The sequence below is a fragment of the Macrotis lagotis genome, chromosome 4 (genome assembly GCF_037893015.1).
Source record: "Macrotis lagotis isolate mMagLag1 chromosome 4, bilby.v1.9.chrom.fasta, whole genome shotgun sequence".
Taxonomy (NCBI): Eukaryota; Metazoa; Chordata; class Mammalia; order Peramelemorphia; family Peramelidae; genus Macrotis; species Macrotis lagotis.
This window is the reverse complement of record NC_133661.1, coordinates 15,006,792-15,019,863: the sequence shown is the minus strand read 5'-3', so window position 1 is coordinate 15,019,863 and position 13,072 is coordinate 15,006,792. Positions and strand designations below refer to the sequence as shown.

At 33.8% G+C, this 13,072-nt stretch overlaps 1 protein-coding gene and 1 long non-coding RNA gene across 4 annotated transcripts in view; one reads left to right on the top strand and one right to left on the bottom strand.

Moving 5' to 3' along the window:
• The window catches only part of PCDH15 (protocadherin related 15), a 2,110,989-nt gene that overhangs the window by 2,071,279 nt on the left and 26,638 nt on the right, over positions 1-13,072 (top strand). The window lies entirely within an intron of this gene.
• LOC141520620 (uncharacterized) overlaps positions 1-13,072 on the bottom strand; it is a 62,367-nt gene that overhangs the window by 27,313 nt on the left and 21,982 nt on the right. The gene's annotated exons all lie outside the window — the stretch shown is intronic.

The window sequence follows — 13,072 nt, the reverse complement described above, 5'->3', positions numbered from 1 at the left end:
AAGAAAAACAACTGCCCTGTCCATGATCTTATGCCATATGTCATGTTTTATCTTGGACTGAATTTGAATGGTTGAGTTACAAAACCCTGAAATTAGAGTGGTTTTTTTAATGCACATAGAATGTTAAATAAGACAATGCTACAAATTCTCTGTGGATAAAATTCCACCACAGCTCAACAAACTGAGTGTAAGAGTTCAGAAAATTTTTTTATGCTACAGTGACATCTAATGGTCAAATTTTAGTTTTTCCTAAGGTTATTACACTTCACTTTGATATAAATATTATTGACTATTTCCAAAAATATATGTATTTCTTTGAAAATAGATTTTCTCTGAAAAAAATTTAATAGTTGTAATTTTTAATTGTCAAAAAATAGCTAAAGAAAAATAATAGTTTTTAGTCATATTTCCTCATAATCATAATATGGAAAGACTTGTCCATTTATTTTTAAGAACTTACTATGTCAGAGGTCCTATACTAAGATGATCCTGGAGATATAAAGTCAAGAGTAAAACTGCTCCAAACACAAAGATTCTTTTTTTTAAGATTTTTCAAGGCAATGGGGTTAAGTGGCTTGCCCAAGGCCACACAGCTAGGTCATTATTAAGTGTCTGAGGTTAGATTTGAACTCAGGTACTCCTGACTCCAAGGCTGGTGCTCTGTCCACTGTGCCACCTAGCCACCCCAAAACACAAAGATTCTTGCATTATAATGGTGAAAAATATGAAATACAGAGTATATACAAAATGAATGCAAAGTATTGGGGAAGTGTTAGAAGCTGTAGGAGAGTCAAGAAATGCCTCATGAAGAAGGTCTTACATGAGCTTAGTGTTTTAAACATAGGTGAAAAAGGAGAACATTCCCAGTCTCAAATTTAAAACAGTACCTAAATAGTATTCTTTTCTATAACAGATTTACCAAGGACCCATTGCTTCTTTATTCAATGACCTCCAGTGAGAAAGAGTTCACTATTTGCCTAGGGAAGTCCACTACACATTTGGCAGTTCTAATGTTAAGAGTTTTGTTTAACTTTTTTATTTCTTGTTCTTTACAACAAACCTAAATCTGCAACTTTTCTGCTTCCCCTGGATTTCTCAAGATTTATCCTCCAGGGCAAGCAAATTAAATCTAATCACTCTTCTACATGACAAGCTTTCAAGGATTTGAAGACAGATAGCATGATTTGTCTCCAAGCTAAGCAATCTCAGTTCCCTCCACTGGTCCCCATTCAGCACAATGCTAAGATCTTTCATCATGATGGTTAAGCCTTTTAGATTTTCCACCCTTTCTTTCAGAAATTTGGGGGACAAGTACTGAACAAAATACCGGAAGTATTGAGTGTCTATGGAAAAGTATAGCAGTGCTGTCACCACTATAGTTCCAAATGTTTCATCTTTCCTAAGAGACCCCAAGGTATTAATAACTTCTTATATCACTTTGTTGACCCAAGTTGTACTTGTACTTCACTCAATGAAGATCAATCAACAAACTGACAAGTTAGACTCTGGAGATCCAAGTACAAGGTGAAATAATCCCAGCCCTCAAAGAATCTATAATTTGCTGATTGCTTTTTAGTCATATTTTCCTCTACTTTGTACTTGGGAAGTCGATGTTTTTCCCCCACCCACATTAAAATTATTCCATTTAGCCCTACTAAATGTTATTATATTAGATTTAGCTTGATGTTCTTATCTGTTGACATCTTTATGGATCTTGACACTCTTTCTATATTTCAATTATTCTACCCATCTTTTTGCTATCTGAATATCTGATAAGAATATCTTCTCTCCTTTTATCCAGTCACTGACCAATAGAAATGCAAATATGACCAGACCAACTGGAATCCTCCTTTCAAGTGACAGTGAACCATTAATTTGAATGTTGTCATTAAATGATCCTAATTAAATGGAGCATTGGCTAGAATGGTAAACCCAGAGTCAGGAAGACTCATTTTCCTGAGTTCAAATTTGACCTCAGACATTTACTAGCTGCATGACCTTGAGCAAGTCATTTAACAGTGTGTGCCTCAGTTTCTTTATCTGTAGAATTAGCTAGAGAAGAAAATGACAAACTACTCCAGTATTTTTGCCAAAAAAAAAACCTCAAATGGCAAGAGTGGACACAATTAAAACAACTGAACAGTGGTATCCCTTATACAACAATCTATTTCATAAAAGAGCATGAGATTTTGTCAGAGCTTTAATAAAATGAAAGAAAATTAAGGCTACTGAATTGGATATTCTTAGCTTTGTTAGATTTTTTGGTCATTGATGCTGTTTTTCCAAGGCAGTAGTGTGTTAAAGGATTTGCCCAAATCACTTAACTAAGTGCGTGCTGCAGTCACATTTGAATTCAGATCCTCCTGACTCCAAGACCAGTGTTCAATCCACTGTGACACCCTATCTTTAACTTTTTAGGAAAACATTTTCATCTAAGTATTAGTGATTTCTTTGCTAAGTTTTGAGTAGATTTCAAATGATCTACTGAGTCTATCTCATAAGAAAAATAAATTAAATAAATTATTTAAAGTTAACATGAAATTATTTCTAAATGTTTCTTTTATGAGTTTAACAGAACTGAGTTTGTGCCCCACATTTGTTGTCTGCCTTTGGGATCAAGAGTCTATTGCTTAATTGCTTAGCGCACCCCGTGCAATTCTTTAGTATTAGAAATTCTCCAAAGAGAATTTTCACAATGGGATGGGATTTCACAACCATGGCAAAAACACCCACATGTTCACACTTATGTGCATCTGTATATTTGTGGGCATACTTGCAAAGTCTAAGGTTTACAAATCAGAAGTCTTCTGCTTTAGTAGAGTGTGTTTCTCAGTGGGAGCCCTCTGTGTTGCCAAAAACAGGGTATATATTTATACACACACATATGAATACATTTAGCCAGTTTTACATAGACTATTTGTTAATTCCTGCACCCCCCCCAAATTTTCATCCAAAGCCATATTATTTCAATATAAAGCAGTAGATTTCCAAGTCAACATAAGTGTTGACCTATACCAAGCTTATAGGGTTTTGTAATGTGCCTGATAATGGGTAGTTTCTGAGACCCATGAGATTCGATTCAGAATAGGTAGTCCATGACAACTCAAACACCTTTTGAATCATAAGTATTGTAGGCCATGTAACTGAAAGAAACACTCATCCTGATGGAATCACTTAGCCTTTTGTGGTATTAAAGATTGCTATAACAAAATGTGAAAGAAACTGGTTAATCATTCAGTTGCCACAGTTTGCTTCTTTTATTCTTTAAACTCATCATTGTTCAATGTACATTGAAACTACTTTGTAACTCAGTTCTGAAATGAATGTCTCATATATAGTCATACACTTATAAAATCAACATTTATTTATAGCAAACATTACATTAAGCATAACTATAAAATTATCTAATGAGCATGTTGTTAAAATATTTTAAAAATTTACAATTCCTATATGATTTACAATTATATGAATTTACAAAAAAGGGTCTCTGTGGCTGTTTGCTACTTCTTTTATGTTTTTGCAAGGAAAATGGGGTTAAGTGGCTTCCCCAAGGCCACACAGCTAGGTAATTATTAAATATCTAAAGCTAGATTTGAACTCAGGCACTCCTAACTCTGGGGATGATACTCTATCCACTGCATCACCTAGCAGCCCCTCTCCTTGCTCCTTCTTCATTCTTCAGGACCTCTCATAAAAAAAGGTGGTTAGGTTGAGGGTGGGCAGAGGGAACTGAGGATATGCAAAATTCCATATTTTTTATTGTCAATAAAGGACAATTTAATTTTTGGTACTCCAAGTGTGAGATCCTTGTGCAATGATCACTCACTGAGCAAAGTACCTGAGGCACTGATCCAGAATAGTCTTAATAAATAGTCTTACTATAAATACTACCAGACCACCACATGACATTGCAGACAGGAAACTCACCAGATCTTCTTAGATGAAGAAATAAAGGCAACAGAAGAGTTGTATGTTATGTATGTACACACATATACACATACAACTCCCTCCTTTTTCTTCTCTAATAAGAAACTATAGAGTTTACCAAGGGAAGGGAAGTGAATGACTAGACCTATACTTTAGGAAAATAAGTTTTGCAGTTGAATGGAGGATTGATTTGAAGAAGTAAAAAGCAATTAGAAGGTGTTGCAGTAGTCCAGGGAAACATAATGAAGGCCTCCAACAGAGAGAGACAACTATGTGAAAATAGAGACGTCATACACAGTGGATGCCATAATGATAGAAATTAAAAGAAATTGCAAAACATTACATATCTGAGATAAGCGTGAGTGAGAAATCCAATAAAACACCTACGATGTTAACCTGGGTAACTGGGAAAAGACTTGGTGCCCTTGTGGACACTGTGGGGTAAAATCCACAGGATAGCAGATGAGTGGAGCTTTCACATTGGAACATTAAACACGAAGAAATACAGAGCCCAAAAGAGCAAGAATATAAGAGCATAGGGGGCAGCTAGGTGGTGTAGTGGATAAAGCACCGGCCTTGCAGTCAGGAGTACCTGGGTTCAAATCTGGTCTCAGACACTTAATAATTACCTAGCTGTGTGGCCTTGGGCAAGCCACTTAACCCCATTTTCCTTACAAAACCCTAAAAAAAAAAAAATAATATAAGAGCATATTGACCAAACCAGGTGCAGAGAAATGTCGAGGGCGGGGGGCCTGGGAGTTCCAATATTAAGAGTAGTTAAAGGTCCAGTTCTAAACACATATTCAAAGTGGCACCACAAATGCTTAGAAAAATAGTAATTTTATTGTTTTATTTTATTATTAGTAGTAGTAGTATTTTTAATCAGCCTTGATGAATCTCTGTGGAATTGTTTGTGTTTTGTTAGTAATAATTTTATGAGAGGCAGTGGCAGAAGGATAGAGAATGAGTGGTTGGGATGGGTAGATAGAAGGAGAGCCTTATAGCCAGAGAGCTGAGTTTCAGTTTCATTTCTGACCTGTAATTGCAGGGTCACCTCCAGGTCATTTAAAAATCGTAGAACCATCAGACAACTAAGACTAGAAGTTGCAGAAGCATTGCCGACAAAGGAAGGGATTTCCTACTGGGGAATTCTTGTTAAGTCCCAGAGAAAATTGGTCCATCAAAATAGATAAATGAGAGAGAGGGAGACAGAGACAGAAAGACTGACTTATGGACAGACAGACATTTCAGATAGACAATGTTATCCAGATATCAGTTAACATTTCAGCTATCAAACATTAAATAGGAGGCTTGGACTTCCAGAGGGCAACATAAGGTTAATTTGTTCCCAGAATGTTTTCCTAAACCATGTCAAATGACCCCTACACAGACACTAAAACTACCAAAAAAAAGACTGAAAAAAGTTTTCAATTGTAAATACCACAGAGGATTTCAGTGAAGGTTTGCCTCTTGGAGGGAAAAGGGGGTAGTAAAGCCCATCTAGGTGGGAAAGCAGGAAAGTCAACCAGAAACTGTTAGCCATAGTGTAGCCCAGATCCCAGCAGCTAGATAGAAAGCCAGAAGGGAGAGTACCAACCCCAGACAAAGCGGAACACTGGGGCAAAAGACAGGACTGGGTTGGGAATAAACCACTGCATAGGCAGAAACTGAACATAAAGGAGGAAACAAATCTCTTCATAGGCAACATCTTGGCCAGAGATAAGCCAGGGATCAGAACCAGACCCCAGCCCCAGCACAAAAAAAGCTTGGGACTATACTCCCTATACTCCAGGAGCAGGGTTCAACAATCAACTGAGCAAAAAAATCTAAAAGAGCACTAAGCAACTATACAGATAAAGATGAGAAGAAAGCAGTGATAAATGACCTACATGGTAAATCTCAAAGGAGTCTATGAATTGGACTCAAATCCAAAATCTCATAGAAGACCTTAAAAAAGAATTGAAAAAACCAAACAATTGTAGAAGAAAAATGGGGGGGAAAGGACAGACATGCAGGAAAATTATGAAAAATTGACCAAAGAAATCAACTCCTTTAAAAGTAAAAATAACCAACTGGTAAAAGAATGTAGCTCTTCAAAATTAAAATTGACCAAATGGAAAGAGAATGAAACTTAGCAAAAAGTATAATTAACCAACTGGAAAAGGAAACACAAAAGCTAACTGAAGAAAATAAAACCCTAAAAAATTAGAATTGGACAAATAGAAACTAATGAATATGTGAGACACCAAGATTCCAGCAAACAAAATGAGAAGGCTAAAAAATAAAGAAAACATAAAGTATATTTCATTAAAAAAACACCTGGAAAATAGATTCAGGAGACATAATTTATGAATTATTGATCTACCAGAAAGGCTAGGTCAAAAAAAAAGAACCTGGAAATTATCTTTCAGGAAAAACTGTCCAAATATATTAAATCAAGAAGACAAAAGCACCCTTGAAAGAATACACAGAAAGAGACCCCAGGATAAAAACTATAAGGACTATCATAGCCTAATTCCAAACTTCTCAAATAAAGGAGAAAATACTATAAGCAGTCAAAAAGTAACAATTTAAATACAAAAAGAAGAACAATCAGAATTAAACAGGACTCATTAGCTTCAACATTAAAGGATCAGAGGACCTGGAATATAATATATCTGAGGGCAAAGGATCTTTTAATACAACCAAGAATTCACTAACCTGCAAAATTTAGCATATTCTGTCAGGGGGGAAAGATGGAAGTTCAAGGAAATATAGGACTTTCAAAATTTCCTGATAAAAAGACCAGAACTAAACAGAGAATTCAATCTTCAAATACAAGATTCAAGAGATTCATAACAAGATAAATGGGAAAGGGGGAAAATGTTATTCATGAACATTCAATTGTATAAACTCTATATGGATTAGAAGATAACAGTTGCAACTCTTCAGAATTGATAAAGGGATTGTAGGTGAATATAGTTGAAAAGATTGTACTTAAGAGGATATGAGTATGGTTGGTTCTTATCCTTTATTACTGAAGAAGACCAAAATGACATCACTCTGTTTGAGAAAAATGACTGTGACTGATCAGATTAATATGAATTCAGAATGCTATCCACAGGTTGGGCACAAACACCTGAGGTGTTTACTCTAAATTTATATGACTCATGTTTCCTATGAGCTACTTTAATTCTGCCTTATTCATAAAGCTTAGTATTTTCTCTGATGAGGGCACCTTCCACTGGGTGGTCCTGTAGCAGTGTCTCCCATGCCTTCAAATCAATTCTAAAGTTCTTAAGAGAAGCCTTCAGTGTGTCACAGTATTATAGTACTTAGAACCTCTGTACATAATTAAATCATAAATGACTTTACTAGGTACTTAGAGATTAATAGTACAATAGGGGAAGAGAGTAGAAAGGAAAGAGAAAAGTACAAACAGGAAAGAATATAGAGGGAAATAAAGAATTAGTAATCTTAACTGTAATTGGGAATGGAATGAACTCTCCCAGAAAATGGAAGCAGATAACAGAATGGATTAAAAACCAGAATACTACAATATGTTGTTTATAAGAAACATTTTTGAAGCAGACAGATACTCACAGGGTAAAAGCAAAAGGGTGGAGCAAAACATATTTTGCTTTAGTGCTTTAATTAAAAGGAATAAGGAAGAAGACTACATGTTCTTAAAAGACACCATAGTCAAGGAAGTTATATCATTATTAAACATAAATTCACCTAGTGGCATAGTATCCAAATTTTTAGAGGAGAGACTGAATGAATTACAAGGAGCCACAGAATGTAGAACTATAATAGTGGGAACTTCAGCTTCCTTCTCTAAGAACTAGATAAATCTAAGCACAAAAAACAAGAAGGAAGTTAAGGTGAATATTTAATCTTAGAAAATTTTAAAATGATAGACTTCTAGAGAAAACTGAATGGAGTTAGAAAAGAATACACTTTTTTCTCTGCACTTAGATCAAAACCGATCATGTAATAGGACATAAAAACCTTACAATCAAATGCAGAAAGACATAAATAATGAAAGTATACTTTTTGGACCATGATGCAAAAAAATTACATGTAATAAAGGGTGAAGGAGAGATAAACCAAAAATTAATTGGAAACTAAATAAATCAATTTAAAAAAACAAATGGATCAAACAACAAGTCATATAAATAATCAATCACTTCATATAAGAAAATGAGATATCATACCAAAATTTGTAAAGTGCAGCCAGGGCAGTTTTTAGGGGAAATTTTATGTCTCTAAGTGCTTATATGAGGAAAATAGAGAAACAGGAGATCAATGAATTGGATATGCAACCAAAAAATAGAACAAATTAAATATCCCCAATTAAGTACCAAATTAGAAATTTTGAAAATCAAAAGATTAATAAAATTTAAAACAAGAAAATCATTGATCTAATAAATGAAACTGAGTTGTTTTTATTAAGCAAAATGATAATATAGATATATCTTTAGTTAATCTGATTTGGAAAAAAAAAGAAAACCAAATTACCAGTATCAAAAATGAAAAGGTTGGACTCACCACCAATGAGGAAATTAAATAAATAATTCAAAGCTATTTTGTCCAATCTGTTGTATGCCAATAAATTTGAAAACCTAAGTAAAAAAAAGAAAGTATATTTACAAAAATACAAATTAACTAGATTAATAGAAGAGGAAATTAAGTGCTTAAATAAGTGTATGTCAGAAGAAGAAATTGAAGAAACCATCAATAAGCTTCCTAAGAAAAAGTCTCCAGGTCCAGATGGATTTACAAGTGAATTCTACCAAACATTTAAGGAACAATTAATTACAATTCTATATAAACCGTTTTTAAAAATAGGAGAAGGAGTTCTGCCAAAATCATTGTATGATATCAATATGGTGCTGATACCTAAAGCAGGAAGAGTCAGAGCAGTTGAAGAAAATTATAGACCAATCTCCCTAAAGAACATTTATGCAGAAATCTGAAATAAAATTTTAGCAAAGAGATTACAAGTTATTACTCAGGAAATATATCACGATCAGATAGAATTTATACAAGGGAGGCAGGGATGGTTCAATATTAGGAAAACGCTCAATATAATTGAATATATCAAGAACAAAACCAAGAGAATCACACAATTATCTCAATAGCTGCTGAAAAGGCTTTTAAAAAATTACAACATGCATTTCTTTTAAAAGTACGAGAGGGTATAGGAATAAATGGAGTTTTCTTTACAATAGTAAGCAGTACCTATCTAAAGTCATCCACAAATATTATACATAATGGATATAAACTGAGAACATTTCCAATAAGATCAGAGTGAATAAAGGATGCCTAATATTACCATTACTATACAATAGATTTTTAGAAATATTAGCTTTAGCAATAAAGGGAAGAAAAAAGAAACTAAAAGTATTAGAATTGACAAAGGTGAAGCAAAACTTTTGCTCTTTGCAGATAATATGAGGGTATACTTAGAAAACCCAAGAAAATTGTCTAAAAAACTACCTGAAACAAGTAAAAAATTCAGTGTAGTAGTATATGAAATAAACCCCCATAAATCATCAGCATTTCTATATATGAATTAAAAAGCCCAATGTCAAGAGATAGAAAGAGAAATTCCATTTAAAATTACTTCAGACATGAAATGCTTGGGAATCTACCTTCCAGACAAAACCAGATACTGTATGAACACAACTTCAAAATAATTTTCACTTGAATAGTCAGATATAAACAATTTTTAAAACGTCAATTGCTCATGGTTAGGTCAAGATAATATAATAAAATGACAATTCTACCCAAATCAAATTACGTATTTAGTGTCATGCCATTCAAACTACCAAATAACTCTTTTACCAAGCTAGGAAAAATAGTAACAAAATTCATCTGAAACAACAAAAAGTCAAGAATAACAAGGGAAGTGAGGGGGAAAAAATGAAAAGTAAGGTGGCCTAGCTGTACCAAATTGAAAACTATACTATAAAGTGGTAGTCATCAAAACTGCTTGGTGCTAGTTAAGAAGAGTAATGGAGCAGTGGAATAGGATAGGTATAAAAGAAACAATAGTAAATGACCATAGTAAGCTACTGTTTGACAAAGTTAAAGACATTAGCTTCTGGGATAAGAATTCACTATTCAACAAAAATTCTTGAGAAAACTGGAAAAAAGTAAAGCAAAAACTAGGCACAGAACCATATCTTACATTCTATCCCAAATTAAGGTCGGTCATGAAGGTCAATACCATAGACCAATTAACAGATCTAGAAATAATCTCTGGGATCTATGGAAAGGGGGGGAATTGAAGACCAAAAAAGAAGTAGAGTACATTATAAATAGTAAAATGGATACTTTTGACTACAGTAAATTGCAAAGGTTTTGCACCAATTAAACCAAAGCTGCCAAGATTGGAAGGAAAACAGAAAACCGGGAAACAATTTTCACAGATAAGATTTCTAATAAACATCTTACTTCTAAAATATATAGAAAGTTAAATCAAATTTGTGTTAAAAGTCATTCCCCAATTGATTAATGGTCAAAGGATATGAACAAGCAGTTTTCAAATGAAGAAATTAAAGCGATATATAATCATTTGAAAAAATGCTGTAAATCATTACTGCTTAGAGAAATGCAAATTAAAGCAACCATGAGGTATCACCTGACACTTATCAGATTGGTCAAGATGACAAAAAGGAAAAAGAATCAGCATTGGAGAGATTATGGGAGGATTGAGCTTGTGAACTCATCCAACCATTCTGGAGAGCAATAAGGAACTATGCCCAAAGAATAATAAAACTAATCATACCCTTTGATTCAGCAATTACAGTACTATGCCTATATCCAGAAGAAATCATAAAAATGAGAAAAGTCTCATATATATCCCAAAATATTCATATTGGCTTTTTTAATAGTAGCACTAGCCACTAGCATTAGAAATTGAAAGGATGCCCAACAATTGGGCAGTGACTGAGCAAGTTATGGTTTATGAATAGAGTACTATTGTTCTATAAGAAACTATGAATGGTCGGACTCTTGAGAAGCATGGAAAGAACTACAGAAATTGATCCTAAGTGAAGGGAACAGAACCAAGAAAACATTGTACACATTAATAACAACATTATGAGTTGATCAACTTTGATGAATGTAGCTCTCTCAGCAGTTCAGAGTTAGGATAACCCTGTGAGACTTGTTATGGGCAACACTGTCCACATCCAGACAAAGAAAACAAAACAAAACAAAAACCCTACAGAATATGAATGAACACTGTGTTCACTTTTTAAAAATTATTTCTTATATTCTTCCTTCCTAACCTATGGCTTTCTTTCTTTTCCCTTAGTCCTAATTCTTCATTATAGAAAATGGCTAATCTGTAAATGTGTTAAATACAAAGGTACAATGTACACCAGACTATTCGCTGAGCTGAAGGGGGGAGGTAGGAACGGAGGATGGGAGAAAATTATCTAATATGTATAAATACACATGTGAGTGAATGTCAAAAACACTTTTATAACATGTAATTTGAAAAATAAAATAAAATGAATGCTATAAAAAAGAAATGAATATGGGGAACAAAGGGAGCAATCCAATTATTCAATCAATTTGTTATATATTTTCTTTGTTTCTACACACACAAATACCATGATAATCCTAGGAAGATAAGACAAAAGTGAAATGGTCCCAGTTTATATTCATTCTACATATATATATGATTACTGGATATAATATATATAGGATTATTATCATTAACTTGAGTAGGAATTGTGTTACCAACTGAGGTGCCAGGAAAGATCTCCAATTGTACATGGCTTTGACTTGAGTCTTGAAGGGAACTAGTGATTTGAACAGGCAGCAGGAAGGAAGGAAGAAGTGTGTATCAGGCATAGTGAACCATCAGTGTAAATGCATATGCAATGAAGAGATTGTGAAGAAACAAGGAGGTTGAGTTGCAGAGTTCTTGGAGGGAAGTGACATAAGAAAACAGGAAAGATAGGAAGGAGACAAATTGTAAAGAAATTTGTTCAGATTGCATGATATTTCTAATGATCTTCAACTTCTCTCTGAAAAAAAGACCTGTCTCCTTGAAGATAATTCTTTCAGTATCATAAAACATTATTGCCATGGATCATTAAAGTACATAAATAATTTAAATAAAGTAAATAATAATTTAAATAATAAAAAATGCAGCTAACCAGTCTTCTTAGCACTATGCAGAATGCATTGGTAGATGCTGAATGTTACAGCTAAAAGTAATGCCAAATGACAAATGGAGCTCTCTATTCTTTGTCCCTAATTCTTGATGTGGATCCTATTCTGCAGTCTTTAAAATTCCTGTGATCTTGACACACAATTGAAATGCAAGAGATGAGTATTCTACTTCTGTAATTATTCCAGAAAGTTCATCCTCAGCCTCTACCTTCCCCAAAGGATGAGAAGCATTCTTAGTGCTTGCAATCTACTCAAATGATCAAGTCTTTTATTTGACATGAGTCATATAGAAATTTGGATTTCTTGAATATCAACATGGTATCAGAAAGGAAAATCCCCATGTCTATTCATCAATAACCTTTGATGTCAGTATAAAAAAAGTTTTACAAACTGAACTTTTGAGTTGACTATAATTTCTGAATGGGAAAGGGTTGGTTGTAATGCATATTGCCTGGTCCTACTTCAATTTTTAAGTAAGAGTTTTTAGATTTGTTCCATACTCTGAAATGGTGAAGAGACTATCCCATAGTAGCAGGTCTCTTAAAGGAGAATGTCATGTCTGGTTACGTTCCCTAAAAATTTTTTACAATTAAAATGGAGCACTTTATGCCTGTTAGGATCTAGTTTAAATAGCAAAATAAGACCTCCCCCCCATAAAAGGACTTTGTAATGACTAAATGTAAGTTTCAGGTACCTCTAGGTAATAAGAGATAATATCAATTTGGGTAAATAGGAAGAAATCATAGATGAGGATCTTAACATCACAAGATGATAGAAGAATTAGAAGGGATAAAAAACGTCTTTGAGTCTCACTCCATAATTTTCCCTGAGAAAACTGTAGAAAGACCCTGAATGGTCAGAAAACTTCCATGATTTTCACTAGATTACATAGTTTATAAGTGTCTGAGATCAGTGTGTATAAGTGATTGTTACAATTTGGAGAATGTATCTACACTTATATTCAAACATG